This window comes from Elephas maximus, chromosome 8, assembly GCF_024166365.1.
Source record: "Elephas maximus indicus isolate mEleMax1 chromosome 8, mEleMax1 primary haplotype, whole genome shotgun sequence".
In the NCBI taxonomy this organism is placed as follows: domain Eukaryota; kingdom Metazoa; phylum Chordata; class Mammalia; order Proboscidea; family Elephantidae; genus Elephas; species Elephas maximus.
Genome location: NC_064826.1, coordinates 87,071,964 through 87,092,734, shown reverse-complemented (window position 1 = coordinate 87,092,734; position 20,771 = coordinate 87,071,964). Strand labels below are relative to the sequence as shown.

Sequence of the window (20,771 nt, the reverse complement as noted above, 5' to 3'; positions counted from 1 at the left end):
TATGGGGCAGTTCCGCTCTGTCCTATAGGGTTGCTATGAGTTACAATGAATGGCAATGGGTTTGATTTTGGGCTTATATGATTCTGTAGTCAATATTTTAAAGAATATTGCTTAAAACGGTGTGTCGTTTTGTGCTGTCAAGTCAATTCCAACTCATAATGACCCTATAAAAAAAAAACAGCCCCATAGGGTTTCCAAGGCTGTAATCTTTGCGGGATAAGCTCACCAGGTCCTCTCTCCCAAGGAGCAGCTGGTGAGTTCAATCTGCCGACATTTCAGTTAGCAGCTGAGCGCTTAACCATAGCACCACTAGACCTTCTTTAAAAAAAGGTACACGTGCTGTTTCTATAGATCTTTGATGAAAGTGACTTTTCTCCAAAAAGATAATCAAATTACTTTAAAAGGTATATCAAGTCGGTGATGGTTGTGCATACAAAGGAAGGAAAAACTGAGTTTGATAATTTGACTCAGAACCTTATGTTTTAAATACGAAGATTTCACATATCTGTCTAACAGAGTCTTTCTTAAAAAAAAAAAAAAAAAAGCCCTCACAAAGGATGCCAAGCTACAATATGTAACTGAAAGCAAAAGTGGCTCTTTTCTTAATATACTGGCAGAATTCCTCGGAGAGTTTTAACACTCCTTGGGAAATTCTATAACCCTTTACCACACTTACCACACTGTTACATGAGAAAGTATTAGAAAAGTTTCTTTTAAGCAAGTTTATTCTTTACTCTTTTTGTTTATATAGTACAATCCTGGCACAGTTACTCATTCGTTCAACAAATATTTATAGAATATTTACTGAATGTTTGTTATAGAATGCCTACAACGTGTGTGCGTGTGTGCGTGTGTGCGCTGTGCTCTGGGAGACAGCGGTGAAAGTCAAAGTCCCTGCCCTCATATAGCTTACAGTCTTGGGCTGGGGATTAAGTAAACATACACTACGTTCAATGATAAGAAGTGAGCTAAGGGAGGTGGGACACTGAGCACTGGGGTGGGCATGTATTTCATACACAGATAATTCTCGTTATTCATGGTAGTTATGTTCTGGAACGTCTCCACGGACACTGAATTCATGAATACTAAACCATTGGTCCTAGGGGAAATACATACATGGTTAGGTTCCTATGAGCCTCTGGCGACAATATTTTTATCAACTGATCAATACAGAACTTTGTTTTATATGTGTTTGTGTTTAAAGACATCTTATTTATAACGTGAGGGCGTGGTGGTTCCGTGGTAGAATTCTTGCCTTCCATGCTAAAGACCTAGGTTAGAGTCCCAGCCAGGGCACCTCATGCGCACCCTCCACCCATCTGTAGTGGAGGCTTGTGTGCTGCTATGATGCTGAACAGGTTTCGGTGAAGCTTCCAGACTAAGACAGACTAGGAAGAAAGGCCTGGCAATCTGCTGCCAAAAATCAGCCAGTGAAAACCCTATGGATCACAATGGTTCAATCCTATTGTGCAAGGGGTCACCATGAGTTGGGGACCAACCCCATGGCAGCCAGCAAAAACAACATCTAATATATATTGTTGATTTATTAACACTGAACTTATGGCAAACAGCACTATAACTGAGGCCTGAACAAGGCTTATCTAACATGCTTATTTTCTCCATGAGACACATCACAGCCTTCCTGAGCTTACAAACACTAGACAGCACTATGCTTGGGGACCATTTTAAACTGCAGAATCACCAAAAAAAAAAAAAAACCCCGTCAAAATCCAAAAAAATGTGGCACTAAATAGACTGCAAGAAGGACACGAATTTACAGTATGTGAGTGAAACAAGAAGGCAGAGTGTCGTCTTGGTCAGCCCCGTCTTGGAATGTGCACATCAGGTGACTAAAAATTTTCACCGCTCAGTGCATAGCCTGAAATAGCTGTGATTGCATGGCAGACGTTGATTTTGGAGTTAAAATTAATTTTAGCAAGTAGGTGAATTTGCAAATACAAAATCTGCAAATAACGCGGATCGACGGTAGTTCCAGGCGTGGTTCCAGAAGTGGTGGCTATACCACATCATTTTAGTGCTAAAGAAGAAGAAAAAGCTCTTTGGAGCGGGGAGAAACAAGGGGGGTGGGGGGGGAGTTGTAAAGGTTGTGATAGTAGGCATTTGCCTAGACTTCTTAGCCCCAGTGGAAATTTGAACAGGAGGAAATGAGGCATCAGGTGTACTGACTGTCATGGACTGAATTATGTCCCCCATAAATGTGTGTATCAGTTTGGCTGGGCCGTGATTCCAGGTATTGTGTGATTTTCCCATATGTTGTAAATCCTGCCTCTACGATGTTAATGACAGAGGATGGGCGGCAGTTGCATTAGTGAGGAAGGACTCAATCTACAAGATGGGATTGCTTCTTGAGGAAATCTCTTGAGATGTAAAAGAAAGGAGCAGTCAGATGGGGTGGTGGGGGGGACCTCATACCACCAAGAAAGCAGTGCTGGGAGCAGTGCATGTCCTTTGGACCGGGGTCCCTGTGCGGAGAAGCTCCTAGTCTGGGGGAACATTGATAAGAAGGCCAACAGAGAGAGAATGTCTTCCCCTGGAGCTGACGCCCTGAATTTGGACTTTTAGCTTACTTTACCGTGAGGAAATAAATTTCTCTTTGTTAAAGCCACCCACTTGTGATGTTTCTGCTATAGCAGCACTAGGTGAGTAAGACGCTGACTATTGTGGGAGAGGGTTCTAAGAGCTTGGTATTTGAGCTCTGCTTGTAGTCCCTGTGTGATGCTAATGGTTAGGTGCTTCGCTACTGACTGAAAGGCTGGTAGTTCAAACCCACGCAGTGGTATGGAAAGAAAGGCCTGGCAGTCGGTTTCTGAAAGGTCACAACCTTGAAAACGCTGTGGAGCAGTTCTACTCTGCACTAATGGGGTTGTCATGAGTTGGAATCAACTCACTGGCAGCGGGTTTAGAGGTCTGTGCTCTGTGGCTTTCCTTGGAGTCCACCTTTTGGTTAGCATCCGAGAGCGCTTTAACCATTTGCATCACTGAGGGTCTCATCTGTGGTGTTAGAAAAGTTAAATAGCCTGAGACTTGTAAGAGAATGTTCCAGTGGTTTGTAAATGTACAATATGTATAATACCTTTTGAACAATATTTTTTCATTTAGGTGGAAATTTTTGCACTTTCATTTGGGTCTTACCTTCCTTCAGATCTTGAGAGTGAGCACCCTTTGTATGCAAATCAAAAGCTACATGATTCACATTTGTAGTCCACATATCTGTATCTAGTCTCTACATCTTTTATTCTAGCTATCTACCAATATTCTATCGCTATAGAATATTTAGTTTAGAATGCTTCAGTTTGAAAAGAATCTTTAGGAAAATCTTTCCCTGTGGTAAGGAGGGTCAGTAAACAACAAGCAGGTCTGAGCTGCTTTCAGGAATAAACTGTCTTCTAGAACGTCCTGTTCAATTAAACTAAACAAACAAATTAAATGAAGACAGACTTGCTGGGTAGGATTTTGAGTTGGTTTTAAATCTACCTTAAATTCTCATTCTCCTTGAATCGTGTTTCTTGCATACTTCCAAAGACTCCTCCTTTTACGTCTCCATAGTTTTGCCTTTTCCAGAATGTCATAGTTGAAATCATCTAATATGTAACATTTTTAGACTGGCTTCTTTCACTTAGCATTTAAAGTTCCTCCATATTTTTTCATAGCTTGATAGTTCATTTTTAAATCACTGAATAATATTGCCTTTTTCAGATATCCATACATTTTCAACTCATTGGAGTAAATACCCAGGAGTGTGATTGTTGGATCATATGATGAGTCTATGTTTAGCTTTGTAAGAAACTGTCAAACTATCCTCCAGAGTGGTTGTACCGTTTTAGATTCCCACCAGCAGTGAATGAGAGTTCCCATTGCTCTACGTCCTCTCCAGCATTTGGTGTTGTCAGTGTTTTGGATTTTAGCCATGCTGATAGGTGTGTAGTGGTATCACATTATTTTTTAATTTGCAGTTTCCTAATAATACATGAAGTTGAGCATCTTTTCATATACTTAGTTGTCATCTGTATATCTTTTTTAGTGAGGTGCCTGTTCAGAGTTTTTGCCCATTTTGTCTTTGGGTTGTTTTTTTATTGTTGAGTTTTAAGAGTTCTTTGTATATTTTAGATACAAGACCTTTATCAGATATGTGTTTTGCAAAATTTTTCTCCCAGTCTGTGGCTTGTCTTTTCATTCTCTTAACAGTGCCTTTCACAGAGCAGAAATTTTAAATTTTAATGAAGTCCAACTTATCAATTTTTTTTTCATGGGTTGTGCTTTTTAGCCAAAAAAAAATCACCAAGGTCACTTTTACTCCTATGCTGTCTTCTAGAAATTTTAAAGTTTTTAGTTTTACATTTAGGTCTATGATCTATTTTGAGTTAATTTTTGTGAGAGGTATAATGTCTATGTCCAGATTAATTTTGTTTCATCTGGGTATTCAGTTGTCACAGCACAATTTATTAAAAGGACTATCCTTCCTCCATTGAATTCCCTTTGTTCCTCTGTCAGAGATCAATTGACTGTATTTGCGTAGGTCTATTTATGGGCTTTCTATTCTGTTTCATTGGCCTATTTGTCTATTCTTTCACCAATATCACACAGTCTTGATCACTATAGCTTTATACTAAGTCTTCAAGTCACACGGTGTCAGTCCTCTGACTTTGTTCTCCAGTATTGTGTTGGTATTCTGGGTTTTTTTTTCCTTTCTGCACAAACTTTAGAATCAGTTTGTCAATATTCACAAAATAACTTGCTGGGACTTGATTGGAATTGCATTGAATCTATAGATCAAGTTGGAAGAATGGATATCTTAATAATGTTGAATCTTCATATCTGCAAAAATGGAATATCTCTCCATTTATTTAGATCTTCTTTGGTTTCTTTCATCAGAGTTTTGTGGTTTTCTTCATAAAAATCTTGTACATATTTCATTAGATTTATATTTAAATATTTAATTTTTTTGTGCTAACATAGTGTTATGTTTTTATTTTAAATTCCAATTGGTCATTGCTAGTACATAGGACATTGCTAGTACATAGTAAAATTGACAATTTTTTTATTATAGTAAAATATATATAATGTAAAATTTATCTTTTTAACCATTTTTGAGTGTATGATTCAGTGCTATTAAGTACATTCATGATGCTGTGTAACTATCACCACTATCCATTTCCAGATCTTTTTATCATTCCTAACAAATACTCTATACCCATTAAATAATAACTCCCCATTACCCTTCCAGCCCCTCGTTACCTCTGTTCTATTTTCTGTCTCTATGAATAGCAATTGACTTTTGTACATTAATCTTGTATCTTGAAATCTTTCTTAATCTCTTATTAGTTCCAGCAGTATTTTTGTCGATTCACTGGGGCTTTCTACATAGACAATCATATCATTTGCAAAGACTGTTTTATTTCTTTCTTCCCAATCCGTACACCTTTTTTTTTTTTTCTTGTCTAATTACATTAGCTAGGACTTCTGGTAAGATGTTGAATAGGGATGGTAAGAGGGAACATCCTTGTTTTGTTCCTGATCTTGAAGAGCATCTAGTTTCTTCCCATTAAGTATAATGTTAGCTGTAGGGTTTTTTGTAAATGTTCTGTATCAAGTTGAAGAATGTGTGTTGGATTTTTCAAGCATTTTTTCTGCATCTATTGATATGATCATATGTTTTTTCTTCTTAATGAATTTTCAAATGATGAGCCTGCTTCCATACTGGAATAAATCCCACTTGGTCATGGTATGCTGTTCTCTTTATACATTGTTGTATTTGATTTACTAATATTTTGTTGAGAGTTTTTGCATCTATGTTCATGAAAGATATTGGTCTATAATTTTTCTTTCTTGTAATGTCTTTGCTTGGTTTTGGCATTTGGGTAATGCTTCTATTTTCTGAAAACCCTGGTGGCGTAGTGGTTAAGTGCTATGGCTGCTAACCAAAGGGTCGGCAATTTGAATCCACCAGGCACTCCTCGGAAACTCTATGGGGCAGTTCTACTCTGTCCTATAGGGTCGCTATGAGTTGGAATCAACTTGATGGCACTGGGTTTGGGTTGTTTGGGGGGTTCTATTTTCTGGAAAAAGTTGTAGAGAATTGGTATCATTTCTACTCTAAATGTTTGGTAGACTTCACCAGTGAAATCTTTTGAGCCTGGTACTTTCTATTTTGGAATGCTATTAATTATTAATTCAATTTATTTAATAGATATATTTTTTTATTCAAACTATTTCTTTGTGTGTGCTTTGATAGATTGTGTTTTTCAAAGAATTAATCCATTTCACCTAAGTTATAGAATTTGCAGGTATACGGTTGTTCATAGTATTCCTTTAGTGACTCCAGTGGTGATAGCCCCCCTTTCATTCCTGACAGTACTTTTTATCTTCTCTCTTTTTTTGTGGTTAGCCTGGCTAAAGGTTTATCAATTTTATTGATTTTTTTTTTCAGATAACCAGCTTCTTATTTCATTGATTTTCCCTGTTTTCATTTTCATTGATTTCTGTTCTAATTTTTATTATTTCTTCTGCTTACTCTGGATTTAATTTTTTTTCCCTAGTTTTCTAAGGTGGAAGCATACAGATTATTGATTTTGGATCTTTATTTTCTAATATATACATTCAATGCTATAAATTTCCCTCTAAGCAATGCTTTCACTGCATCCCACAAATTTTGATAAGTTGTATTTTCATTTTCATTTAGGTCAAAATATTTCTAACTTTCTTTTGAGACTTTTTCTTTGACCCACGTGTTACTTGCACGTGTCTTGTAATTTCCAAATATTTTGGGATTTTTCGTTGTCTTTTTGTTATTGATTCCTAGTTTAATTGCATTGTGGTCTGACAGCATGCTTTATATGATATCTATTCTTTTAAATCTGTTAAGGTGTGTTTTATGGCCCAGGGTGTGGTCTATCTTAGAGAATGTTCCATGTGAGCTTGAGAAGAATATGTATTCTGCTGTTGTTGGATGAAGTATTTTATAAATGTCAGCTAGATCCAGTTGATTGATGGTGCTGCTTGGTTCAACAATATCCTTACTAGTTTTCTGCCTGTTGGATCTGTCGACTATTGATAGAGGGGTGTTGAAGTCTTAGACTATAACAGAGGATTTGTCTACTTCTTACAGTTGTGTCAGTTTTTACCACAGGTATTTTGATGCTGTGTTGTTAGGTGCATACACATTCAGGATCATACCCCTCTTCATATTTATTCTATTGCACTGAGCCTTACTTCAAGTTTATAAACCCAATTTAAATGGAATTTGATCAAGTCCTCCCTCTCCCAGCTTCTGATTTGACATCAGGATCAGACTGCATGGGTAAGAGTCCTTGGAGAGATAAATGTATTCTAGTATATAAATATACAAGAATATTCTAGTTCATTGTAGAATACAAATATTCTAGTTTAAATTCTGTACAACGTTAACTTGGTAATCAAACAATAGTCCCTTATTAAGTTTCTAATTTCTACTTTAATGCCTTTAACAGGAGTATGCCTGAATTTAACATTAGTCTCTGTAACATAATTATAATACAATGTCTTAAAATAGGTTGAAACCATAACAAATTGTCATTTTTGTAGATTAGAAGATGTCAAATATTGGCAATTTGATATGGTTCAGCCTAATGTCCACTCATTCAGCAAATGCTCAGTGTCTGCAGCGTGTATTAGGCCAGTTGACCTGGGAGATTAAAAAAATGAGAAGGACAGTGTTCCTCCTTGGAGCCCCCAGTTTAACTACACCACAACTTGAGTATCACATAGAAAGTGATTTGCTCTTAGGCTGGGGAGAGCAGCACCCAGCTTGGATGAGTGGAACATGCTTTCATTGTTAACTCCTTACATCTTGAAGCACTTTGAAGTCCACAAAGCCCTATCCCCAGGCACCTCTGGTTCCTCAGTGCCTCCTGAGCCATGTTCAGCATTCTTACTCTGGCATCCAAAGCCCCCCGTGGTCTGGCCTTAGCCTATTTTCCCCACGTTATTCTTTTTCCACTTATGTTTATGCCTCTGCTTTCTCCTCCTGGAATATTTTTTCCTCCCACTTCAAAGGCAGTCAAGTGTAGTGGTTAAGAGTGTGAGTGCTGGACTCCTATTGTCTGGGTTCAAATCCTAGCTCTCCACTCATTAGCTGTGTAGTCCCCAGCAGGTTGTCCTCTGAGTGTCTTGATTTACTCACCTATAAAAGAGGGACAATAATAGTGCAACCTCATAGGGACTGTTGTGTGGATTAATGAATTTGTTATAAGTAAAAGCACTAGAAAAGTGTCTGGTGCAGAGTAAACACTCAATAAATGTTGTTTATTATTGCTATTTCTGCAAGTCCAAATCTTGCTTATCTTTCAAGGCTCAAGACAAGGAGAACCTTCTGTCAAGTCCTCCCCAGTGTCCCTAATTAAACGTTCTCTTTTCTTTCTCTGGTTTCCCACAACACATCTGGAACTGCTGTAGAACATTTCTTATGTTGGATAAATATGCATATGCCTTATCTCCTCTACTAATGTATAAATATTTGAAGGTAAGACTGATATGCAATTCATCTTTCAATCCCCTCCAGTGCCTAGTACAAGCCCTTGCACATAGTAGGCACTCACTTTTATTAAAAGAATGAACAAAGGTGGGCTCTAGGAAGATAACTTTAGCAATTTATGTGGGACGGATTGTAGAGCAGAGACCAGTTAAAACCACTTGCCGTGGAGTTGACTCTGACTCATGGCAATCCCATGCATAGTAGAGTGGAACTGTGCCCCACAGGGTTTTCAGCGGCTGATTTTTCAGAAGTAGACCTCTAGACCTTTCTGCCGAGACCCCTCCGTGTGGACTTGAATCTCCAGCCTCTCAGTTAGCAGCGGAGTGCATTAACTGTACCACCTAGGTACTACAGTTAAAACTACTATAATGGACCTGAAGTTATTTCACTGACTCTGAATATTTTGTTGATGGTGAGACTGAAGAAATATAGACCTTAAAAAAATTAAATCATCTATTGTTCCCCACCCCAACTATAAAGTCCTGTAGTAATTTCCTGTATGCTGAATTTATCCAAGTAAGCCCTCTACTGAAAAGTCAAAGGTAGTTTTATGTGTGAAGAACTTTGGCCTTCTTTTTATTTATTTAATTGATTAAAGCAAATAGTTTGTAGTAGTGTTGCAAAGAGAGGGATTGTACTCAACACTGCCATTAATATTGTCCTCTCAGGAGTGTTCAGAATGTTTATCACAATGATCCATTCACAACATCTACATGCCATGATACTGAGGATTTGTTTCAAAGTAATCCTGGGGGGCAGGAGGGGAGCATAAAGACGAAACAAGACTGGTTGTAAGCTGGTAATTATTGAAACAGGGTTATGGGTGAGGATTTCTTTACATATTCTTGATACCTATTTTTTTCCCCGTGGGATACTAACTTTTATTTGTATTTCTTTTTCTGTGTATGTGTTTTCAGTGAAAGTTTACTGCTCAAATTAGTTTCTCATACAAAAATTTATACACACATTATTATGTGACCATAGTTGCTCTCCCTATAATGTGACAGCACACTCCTGCTCTCCACTCCGAATTTCCTGTGTCTATTCAATGAGTGAGAATCGACTCGATGGCCCTGGGTTTGGTTTTTTTTTTTTTTGGTATTCAGTCAGCTCCTGTACCCTTCTGTCTTCTCATCTCTCCTCTGGACAGGGGCTGCCCGTTTAGTCTCATATATCTACTTGAGCTAAGAAGCACACTCTTCACGAGTTTCCTTTTATGTCTTATAGTTCAGTCTAATCTTTGTCTGAAGAGTTGGCTTCAGTTGTATGAGACTACTACTGTAAATACTCATGAAAAGGTTTACATACAAAAAGAAACCATCTTTGATGGTTAGGAGGGAGCGGAGGGGTGGGGATGAAAAAACATTTAATAGACAATAGATACGTGGAAACTTTGGTGAAGGGTAATACAGTACACAATATTACGAAAGCCAGCACAACCTGTACAAGGCAAGGTCATGGTAGCTCCATAGACACATCCAAACTCCCTGAGGGACTAAGTTGCTGGGTTGAGGGCTGTGGGGACCATGATCTCGGGGAATATCTAGTTCAACTGGCATAACATAGTTTATAAAGAATATGTTCTACGTTCTACTTTGGTGAGCAGCGTCTGGGTTCTTAAAAGCCTGTGAGCAGCCATCTAGGATACTCCACTGGTCTCACCCCTTCTGGAGCAAGGAAGAATGAAGAAAACTAAAGACAGGAGGGAAAGATTAGTCCAAAGGACTAACGGACCACATCTACCATGGCCTCCACCAGATTGAGTCTAGAACAACGAGACAGTGCCCTGCTACCAACGCCGACTGCTCTGACAGGGATCACAATACGGGGTCCCAGACAGAGCTGGAGAAAAATGTAGAACAAAATTCTAACTCAGAAAGACCGGACTTGCTGGCCTGACAGAGACTGGAGAAACCCTGACGGTATGGCCCTCAGACACCCTTTCAGCTCAGTAATGAGGTCACTCCTGAGGTTCACCCTTCAGCCAAAGATTGAACAGGCCCATGGAGCAAAACAGCCCTGGGACACAGACTGGAAAGCAGGACGGGACAGGAAAGCTGGTAATAGGGAACCAAGGGTTGAAAAGGGAGAGTGTTGACACGTGAAGTTGTTAACCAGTGTCACAGAATAATATATGTACTAACTGTTTGGTAAAAAACTAGTTTCTTCTGTAAACCTTCATCTAAAGTACAAAAAAAAAAAAAGTGTTGGCTTCAGGAATGGTTTTAGTTTTGGGCTAACAGCAAGTCCAGGAGCCATGTCATCTGGGGTACCTCCAGTCTCAGTCAGACCATTAAGTCTGGTCTTTTACTAGAATTTGAGTTCTGCACCCCACTTGGCTCCTGCTCCGTCAGGGACTCTCTGTTGTGTTCCCCGTCAGGGGGGTCATTGGTGGTAGCCGGGCACCATCTAGTTCTTCTGGTCTCAGGTGTGTGGAGTCTCTGGTTTATGTGGCCCTTTCTGTCTCTTGGGCTCATATTTTCCTTGTGTCTTTGGTGTTCTTCATTCTCCTTTGTTCCAGGTTGATGGATCTTATATTATGGCAGCTTGCTAGCTTTTAAGAGCCCAGATGCCACTCACCAAAGTGGGATGTAGAACATTTTCTTAATAAACTTTGTTATGCCAATTGACCTAGATGTCCCCAGAAACCATGGTCCCCAGGCCCCTGCCCTTGATATCTATTTTATAGGGTATATTCTCTACATTTTTTCCTTTTGTATATTTTTGGAAATTTTTCATGATAGAAAGTTTAAATAAATATATATATATAAAGGTCAGCAGCTCGCATCCACCAGCCGCCCCTTGAAAACCCTATGGGGCAGTTCTATTCTGTTCTTTAGGGTCACTATTATTTGGAATCGATTCGATGGCAATGGTTTTTTTCTTTTTAAATGTAAGCAAATCCTCTCATTGGAAACACATATTTAAGTCAATCTTGAGTTCTGATAATTGCTTCCAAATGCTTCACTTCGAGTCAAGGAAATAGAGAACCAAATCAAGCAAGCTGGTTTATTGTCTGGGAGACCATGGAATCAAAGATGGAAGTCCAAAGTAATGCTAATGCCAGGCTTGCTGGAGCAATGTGAGACCAAGCCACTCTGGACAACGTCTTGGCTGGATGGACAAGCCTTCTGAAAGAACAGAAGACAAGTCGGGAGAACAAGGAATGTTTCTTCAGCACTGAAATCAAAACTAATGAATGGGATCAGTAACCAATTCACTTGGGCTGGGCTGGATATTTATGAACTATACATCTGGGTCCCTGCTACCAAAGGTGCCAAGTGTCTGGTTGCAGGTGAGATGAAGGAGGGGTTCTCTGGACAAAGTGGGCATGCAGAAGCAAAGCTGCAAGAAACTTCAGAGGTCTTGCTCCAGCCAGTATAAACCCCCCTGGGGAGGCTGGACCTCAGAGAAGAGGAGGTTCATTTGGAGCATAAACTGAAAACAACTGTGCCCCCAGCCCAGATGCACGTGGCTGTTAGGAAGCCTGTTTAACTAGCGGGATTGCAAAATAGAAAATTGGCAATAAAGAGTTGGCTTTTATGACTTTGGAGGGAACCTAAGTGATTAGTGTCTACTACAGGAAATAAAGAAAGCATCCTGGACGAGAATACGGAAACTCTTAAACAGTATTCTTAAAAAAAAAAAAAGTCATTTTAATCTAAGATGTGATATATATATAAATACATATCTCACATATATGTAAGTTATGAAGTATAATAAAGTGAACACATATGAGAACTATGAACCAGAACATTACCACATGTATATACCTTTGGGGGCCCTCCCCATGCTCCTTCCCTAGCCCTCACCCCCATCAGTAACTACTATCCTGGATTTTCTGTTTATCATTTCCATCTCCTGTCTCTAAAGATATATATTGCTTAGCTTTTCTTGTGCTTGAGCTTCATACAAATGGCATCGTAATGTTTGCATTGTCCTGGGACTTGTTTTTTTCACTCAACGTCATGTTTCCAAGCTTCATCCATAACCTTGTGGGGAGCTGTAGTTCATTCTTTTCACTGCTGTATAATAATGCATTGTGTGAACAGACTGCGGCTTATCCGTTCTCTCCCATCGATAGAAACCAGGGCTGAAAAGCATTTCAATATTATGAACAATGTGGTATGACCATTCTCATACCTGTCTCCTGGTGCCTACCTGCAAGAGTTTCTCTGTGTGAAAAAGCTGGACACGGCATTTGTGAATCTTCAACTTCACATAATAAACAATACAAGGTAATGTCAAATTGTTTAACAAAGTAGTTGGGCCAATTAATACTCTCCGCAGCATTGTGTAAGTGTTCCCATTGATTCCCACCATCTCCAATTGTTTGTCAGACTCCTGAATTTTTGCCAACCTAGTAGGTATAAAATTTTATCTCAATTGAAGTCTTAAATTGCATTTCCTTGTTACTAATGAAGCTGAGAGGAACCCTGGTGGCACAGTGGTTAAGCTTGTCTGCCAACCGAAAGGTCAGCAGCTCAAACCCGCCTGCAGCTCCTCGGGAGAAAGATGTGGTAGTCTGCTTCTGTAAAGATTTACAGCCTTGGAAAGCCTATGGGGCAGTTCTGCTCTGCCCCAATAGGGTCGCTATGAGTCAGAATCGACTGGCGGCAATGGGTTTTATTGAGGCTGAAATGTCTTTCCTTGTGCGTATTTGCCCTTTGTCTGTCTTCTGTAAAATCCCTGGTGATGCCTTTTGCTTCCCTCCTTTTTTTTTTTTTTCTGTAAGGCTGTCTTTTTTCTCATTGATTTTGTAGTTCTTTATATACTAAGCAGTGTTCTTGGGCATTTATCAATTTGTTGGTCTTTAAAATTTTAGACTTACAGCATTTAGAACCGGAAAGATCTTTACAAACACAATGTATCATTTATCTCCCTCATGTTGTGGCGTGCCAGAGTCGATTCCAACACATAGCAACCTCGTGCCAAAGAGCAGAACTGCCCCATAGGGTTTTCTCGGGTGTAACCTTTATGAAAGCAGATCACCAGGTCTTTCTCCCAAAGAGCTTCGAGATGGGTTAGAACCTCTAACCTCTTGGTTAGCAGCTGAGTGTTTAAATTGCCAATTGTGTTAGCAGTGGTGTTGGCATGATCATCTGGGTCTTTCAACCCCAAATTATTTTCCTATTATACTATCCTGAATGCCTTACTGATTTATCTCATTTTAATTAAAAAAATTTAAAACTGGCTGAGCAATACATGTTCGTTACAGAAAAAAGAAAAATGAACATTAGCAAAAGGAAGAAAAATAAAGCTTAATCCCACTTTCCGGAGGCAACTACTATCTATAGTCTGTATTTTCTTTCTGGATAATAACCTTAAAAAGATAATTATTACAGAATGCTTACTATGTGGTAATTATTATGGAGTGCTTACTATGTGCCAGGCACTGTTCTGAACATTTTATGCATATCAGTTGCTTTAAACTCCCCTGCAACAATATGATGTAGATTATCATCATTACCCCTAGTGTGATAGGTAAGATAATAGTCTCCCAAAGATGCTCACATCTTAATCCCTGGAAACTGTGAATATGCTACCTTACATGGCAGAAGAGACTTTGCAGATGTGATTGAGGATTTGGGGATGGGGAGATTATCCTCGATTATCTGGGAGGGCCCAATGTAATAACAGGGGTCCTTCTAAGAGAGAGTCAGGAGAGTAAGAATCAGAGAGGAGATGAAATGATATAAGTAGAGGTTGGAATGATGAGCTTTGAAGGATAGAGGAAGGGGCCACAAGCCAAGGAACGCAGGAAGCCTCTAGAAAAGGCAGAGAAATGGATTCTCCCCTTGAGCTTCTGAAGGGAACGTGGCCTTGATTTGGCCCAGTGAGACCCATTTTGGATATCTAACCTACAGAACTGTAAGATAATAAATCTGTGTCGTTTTAAGCTATGAAATTTGTGGTAATTTGTTACAGCACCAATAGGAAACTAATACACCTAGTTTGTTGTTGCTGTTGTTGTTAGGTACCGTTGAGTTGATTTTGACTCATAGAGACCCCATGTGACAGAGCAGAACTGCCCTAAAGGGTTTTCTAGGCTGTAATCTTTAGGGGAGTAGACTGCCATGTGTTTTTCCCACAGAGCTGCTGGGTGGGTTCAAACCAACAACCTTACGGTTTGCAGCTGAATGTTTAACTGTTGCACCACTAGGGCTCCTATGCTTAGTTTATAGCTGACCAAAGTCACACACCCGGTTAATGGTCAAGACAGGATTTCCAGAGCCCAGTCCTTTACCACTATGAGATATAGATAGATTTTAAAAAGTACATACATTTCAATATATGCAAATCTTCCATATTATTTTAATAGCCATTCATCACCACTAAATTAAATAGTTGTGTTCCACTGAATAGATATACCAATACGATATTTTATTTAATAAATGCCCTATCGTTGGATAAGGAGCCCTGGTGGCACAATCGTTAAGCACTCAGCTGCTAACTGAAAAGTAGGTGGTTTGAACTCACCAATCGCTTTCTGGGGAGAAAAGACCTGGTGATCCGCTCCTGTAAAGACTTCAGCATAGGAAACCCTATGAGGCAGTTTTTCGCTGTCCTATAGGGTCACTATGAATCAAAATTGACTCGATGACACACAATAACAAAAACATTGCTGGATACTTAGGTAACCTGTTTCTAATGTTTTAATATTATAAAATTGGCAGTGATAAGCATCCCTCCAGTTATATCAATTACTTCCTTAGGAAAAATTCTTAGAAATGCTAAGTCAAAAGCAGTGTATTTTAAAAATATGGCTAAATTACCCTCCAGAAAGATTACATTGGAATGTAAGTTAAAACAAAATAAAACATAAAATTAGAGTAGGATTGTACCTACCTTTTGTTTCTGCAATACTTCTGGCATTAATCTGTTTATTTTACCCATGGTACACACTCCATTTAAGTGCATTATTGTTTTTCAAAGTTCTAGCTATAACATTATTTCTTGTGTAGAATCACAGGTGTTAGAGCTAGAGGGTATTTGGAGGTGATTGCTCTAATCGTTTATAGATAAAGTCCCTGAGGCCCAGGAAGGTGAACTGACTAGAATATAGGCTCACCTAGTAGGGCGCCTGGTTAGAGTCCAGTGGCCACACTCCACCTCTAGTGGTCTTTCTATGTCTGCTGCAAACGTCATGAAGATACTCCTATACTGGTACCATTATTGATTATTTTTTCATCAAATCATGCCAGAAATCTCTTGTCCTTAGTAAACATATGCACATTTCAGGGGATGTAGAATAACAAGCCTCCAGATATACAGTATTAGAAGATAGAGTCTAGCCATTTCCTGGCGTGAGCCTATTTTCATTTTCCCTTTGTGAAATTTGGTAGGATTGATGGCAGACAATGACTTCCCCCCTCCCTCTGATACTTCAAGGGTTCTTAGAATGCATAATTGGAGGTTTTCCATCATCACCTTTTTGACTAACATGTATTATTTTCTAACTTGGTTCAGGTGTTACGCAACAACACTAAGGTTACCTCGTCCTGGGATTTGATGTACACAGCGGTATGCAAACTCCTTGACACTCTCTGAAGCAGACAATGAAATTAGAAAACACTGCCATTTTCTCACTGACCTCAGTCACTGAGGGTGGACCCTGCACGTTACATCAGCAGGCTGGCTCCATTACACTGCCCTACGCTGTGCTCGAGCTACTGAAATATTGATTTTTACAGAGCCTGCTCACACACACTGAAAAATCAATATTCCAGTGCACACAACTGAACAGGAGGCAGAGCTGGGACCAACTCCGAGTCCCAGCAAGCACTGCCGGCAGGCCTTGGCTGAGGAGGGGGTGGGAGGCTGGAGGAGACAATGCCGGGGGAAAGGCCTCTGCAAACCCAGGAAGGTTCAGATAAGCAACCCAGTGTGGAGAGTGAAGAGAAAGGAGAGTGGAGAGAAAGATCCTTGAGGATAAAACAGTTGGAAGGAGCAATGATTTATCTTTCCATAGTGGGGAAAGGGGAGAAGAGTAAATTAAGAAGAGAGGATGGGAAGAATGTTACAGGTAAGAATCTCCCCATGAAAATTTCTTTTGTTTTTCTGTATCATTCGGCCAGACTTACGATGGAAAAATTATAAAGATGACACAGTTCATTACACTAAGGGGGAAAAAAAACCCTCAAAAACAGAAAACTAGGCCAGTTCTAAGAAATATTTTTATTTTAAAAATTGCAGCCCTCTCCCCCTTTTTTTTTCTTGGGGCTGGCAGGTCTTACAATAGCCGTCAAAGAGTCAACGTTTATAACATTGCCTCTACCTTTGCCATGCTTTTGTTCCCCGCCCCCTTACGGGAAGGGAGACAACATCCTGGTCATGTGGTCATTCATCGATTCCCCTTCTTTCTAGAAAAGCACTTATTTGACGTGCTTGGGAACCACGTTAAGGATTGATTCCTTTTACACGCCCCGTGACTTCTTATGGACTTCTGAGCTCCCCTGAGTCACAGCTCCACCCCGATGTGGGAAGGGGAACGTGCCCCTGGGTTCCACTCTCCGGTGCCCAGTACCCAGCAGATGTCTGGGTGGAGACCGACCGGCCTTTTGGTCCGTCCCTGCAGACGTGTAAAAAAAAAAAAAAAAAAAAAATTCAGAGCTGGCATTTTTGCTACTTTTAGTTAGCTCTTTGGCATCTTTTTATTGGGGGTTGGAGCTGGGGGAGTGGACAATTAACTAAAAGGGAAGATTTTTAACTCCAGCGAATCCTTGAATTTGCTTTGTCTTAGAATTCTCTTACCGAGAATCTCGCTATTAGTTTTCTCAGCTCCCTGCCAAGGGAGGAAATTGTCCTTCCCGAGGTTTCCATTTCGTTCTCTGCCCTGCAGACAGAGTCGCCTCCTCTTCTTCCCTGCCTAGTAGAGACCCGGGGCCCAACCTAGGCTCGGGGAGGGACTAGTGGAGGGGACTCTGGGGGAAGCAGGCATTCAGGGGCAACTTGCAAAACGCGGGTTCCTAGGGCCAAGCTGGGCTGGCCGGGGAGAGTGTCCCACCAGACAGTCGCTGGAGGCAGAATGGGTAGGGTGGCAAAAGGGGGTGGGCAGAGGACAGGCAGGACGTCTAGCCAAGTGGCCACCTGGAGCGTCCCGCCCCTCCCGGCCCCTCCCCAGCTCGGCTGGCGAGCCGCGCCCCCGCCCGCCCCGTGCGCCCCCGCCTACTCCCGCCCCCGTGCCCGCCCCCAGCCCCGAGCGGCCGGTTTATTTGCATAAAGAGGCGTCTCCAGGGCCCGCCCGGGGCGCACGTGACCCCGGGGGAGGCGGAGGGAACCTGCTGACTTGACACGAGCCGCTGTGCGGCTCTCCTTGGCGCGGAATAGCGAGAGCAGCCGTGACCTCCGACCCCGCCCGCCAGCAGCCAATAAGAGCGCAGGTCGTCTCCAAACCCAAAATTTCCACGTCGGCAAAAGTCAAGATGGAAGGGAGCGGAGCGGAGCGCGAAGGGGGGAGCCCGTTCGGGAATGTCTGGCGGCCGGCGCTGGAGGGACCGGGTGGGGAGCCTGCGGCGGGCGCAGAAGAGGGCACACGGGAGGGCCCCCCAGCCGGGGGAGGCCGGAGCGCGACCACCGCCTCTAGCCCCGGGAGGCTTTTGTAGCCCTGCACTTCGCTAGCCGCCTGTGCACCCCTGCCCGGGGGACCAGCCCACTGCACCTCGGGCCCTGGCTCTTGGACGGGTCGCTGGGGAGGGGATGGTGGCGGGTTGGTGGTGGAGAAGGTGGGCCAGGCACTTTCCAGACCTGTTGCACGGGCGCAACAGCTGTTCAGGTGCGGTGTGTGGGGGGAGGGTTCTGTCGGGGTCGAGAGGGAGAGTGGTTGCCTTCACTGTTGGGGTGGGGGGTGTCGGGCGGGGGCGATGTTGGAGGCTGTTTGCAAGGGGGCAGGTTATGTGCAGACGAGGTCCGCGGGAAGCTGTCTGCCTAATAGGGCAGGGAGAACCCCAGAGTGGGTGGGTGGAGTGGAGGGACGAGGACTGCGGAGACGGGACTTCCTGGGGCCGGGCGCGGGCTGCTGGAAGCCTGGGATAGAGTGGTGGGAATGCCCGGGGGAAGGGGAGACAGAGTGGAGGCCCCGCAAAGCCTGGCTTTTCTGGGCCGTCTTATCTGCAGGGCATTTCCCGGGCCTGTATTTACCCTCCCCCCCACCCCTTAATTCTTCCAGCTCCGGGAATTCGTCATCATGCAGCGCCCTCCCCACCAACTTTACAGATAGGAAGGTAAAAAGTTGCCACAAGTTAGATGGAGTGAATGAGCTGCTTGCAAAAGTTTAAATAACGGTTCCGAGGAGGGGGTTGGACGAGGAATGGGTTCTGTTGTGGGAATGGGTGCGAAAGAGAGGGCGGGTGTGTGATTTCTGCAGCCCGTTTGCTGTGACATTGCAACCAGGGTTGGTCGAACCGGGCTGTTAAAACACCATTTCTGTTGGGCATTTGCTCCTGCTGACTGCGGCAGTAACTTTCCATAATTAATGACTCATTCCATTATCGGTCGCATCTCGAGCTAAATTGCTTTTAACGAGTTATTCTTCTTTGTCTTAGCTGGAGGTGGGGGGCGGGCACACCTGCAGGAAGAAACTTCTGGAGGAAGACAGCCTATTTGGTCTTTTGAGGCAAAGTTCTGAGACACTCCGACTCTGAGTATGATAGAAGTCAGTGCACTACAGAACTTTGTCTCTAGAGGCTGTGGTCACCGCCACCGCGAGGCTCCGACGCCAGGCCGGGTGGCCCCGGTAGCCACGTCGCTGTGCTTTTCCCATGGGGGAGGGGCGAGGCCAGAGGGGGTCCAAGTGCTGCACCAGGAACTTGGCCAACTCCTACAAGCCGGTGGGTTAAACCTCATAAATTGGAATCACCTCTCCCCAAGTCTCCCTACTTGAGCTTACTCTGGTGGATTCTTGATTGTGGGTTGTTTTTTTTTCCTAAAGCTTTGGGTTTTTAAAGATTATTTAGTAGGCACTCAAAGACCAGCTTCACTTATTGAACGAGGAGAGCCACAGGTTTATTCATTGGTGTGTTGGTGTGCAATGCCTTGCAGGAATTTAAACTCCCTACCCTTGAAGAAGGAAATGTTACTTAATACAAAAGCCACGGAGTCCTTTTACTCAAGTGACCTTGCTAGATAAATGAGATCCTGCAAGGATTGAGTTTGGAAATCTTTTCTCAGTTCTGTTTTCTGATTCAGGTCAAGATCACTTTTATTTTCTTAAATAGGTTTTATTGATGGAAAGGGAGTGCTTCCCCCCTACCCCCGCCCCCCCCCCCCCCAAGAAAGCCTTTTGGAAGACACTTTAGAAGGAGTGGCATTTACCCTTTTGGGCTTCCTCGTGGAGCAGTAGGCTGTGGAGGGACTTTACCTAGACACGCTGCTCTTCTTCCTGATGGAATGCAAGCTCCAGTTGGTGAGTTCCTATCAATAGCCTGCTCTGTGCATTGGGCCAGGGACTGGCACCAGATTCTAGTCCTGCCACCTCAACGTTGCCCAGTTTTGGCTTTGTGAACTTTTGGCAGCGGAGCAGATTGATCCAAAGAACTATAAAAACTCCTAACTAACAAAAGCATTTATCCAACAGATATGTATTCAGTGTCTGTTGAGTGCCAGGCAGGGCTCAGGGTGGTGAGAAAAAGGAAAGGGTCCCTGTGCCTGTGCTGCTTACAGTTAAGTGAGTGAAAACCCAGAGTGAAGGACCCCTTGATATCGTTTGTGGGGTGCTCCAGGGGCCATGGGTTTTCTCTTTGTGTCTCTGCGAGGTCCTTGATTAAAAAAAAAAAACGCCGTCATCTTTTTACTTGCCATACTTTTTACTTATACCAAAAAACCAAACCCATTGCCTTCGAGTTGATTCTGACTCATATATTCTCACTATACTACAGGTGGCTAGAGGTTTATCATTGGGAGAGGGGGGAAACGAAGGAAGGATCAATTGGGGGAAAGAAATTTTCAGTTGCTGCACATTAGAGCATAATGGTAAGACGGCTGGTTGCTTTTGACAGGAATGCTGTGACCTCATCCTCAGGTAGCCGTATTCCCTTTTATGTGACTTTTCCACCAGAGTGTTTGTTTTGCTCCAGTGCCTCAGTCCTTTACCCAAAAGGATGGGTGAGTTATTACTGTTGGCAACAAAATAAAGTGATTCAAATTTATGTACTTCTTGTATTCCTTTGAGATGGAAAGCTCTGATTACTTGTAAAGAAGATTCTTTTTTCTGATTTTTGTGACAGTTTGGAATATTGTGAAA

The 20,771-nt window shown here is 42.1% G+C and overlaps 1 long non-coding RNA gene across 2 annotated transcripts in view; it reads left to right on the top strand.

Moving 5' to 3' along the window:
* The first annotated feature begins 19,184 nt into the window (after positions 1-19,184).
* The window catches only part of LOC126081421 (uncharacterized), a 78,508-nt gene continuing 76,921 nt past the window's right edge, over positions 19,185-20,771 (top strand). For both annotated transcript variants that reach the window (XR_007518393.1, XR_007518392.1), the window contains exon 1: positions 19,185-19,934. This is a non-coding gene — a long non-coding RNA (uncharacterized LOC126081421). The remainder of the gene's footprint in view (positions 19,935-20,771) is intronic.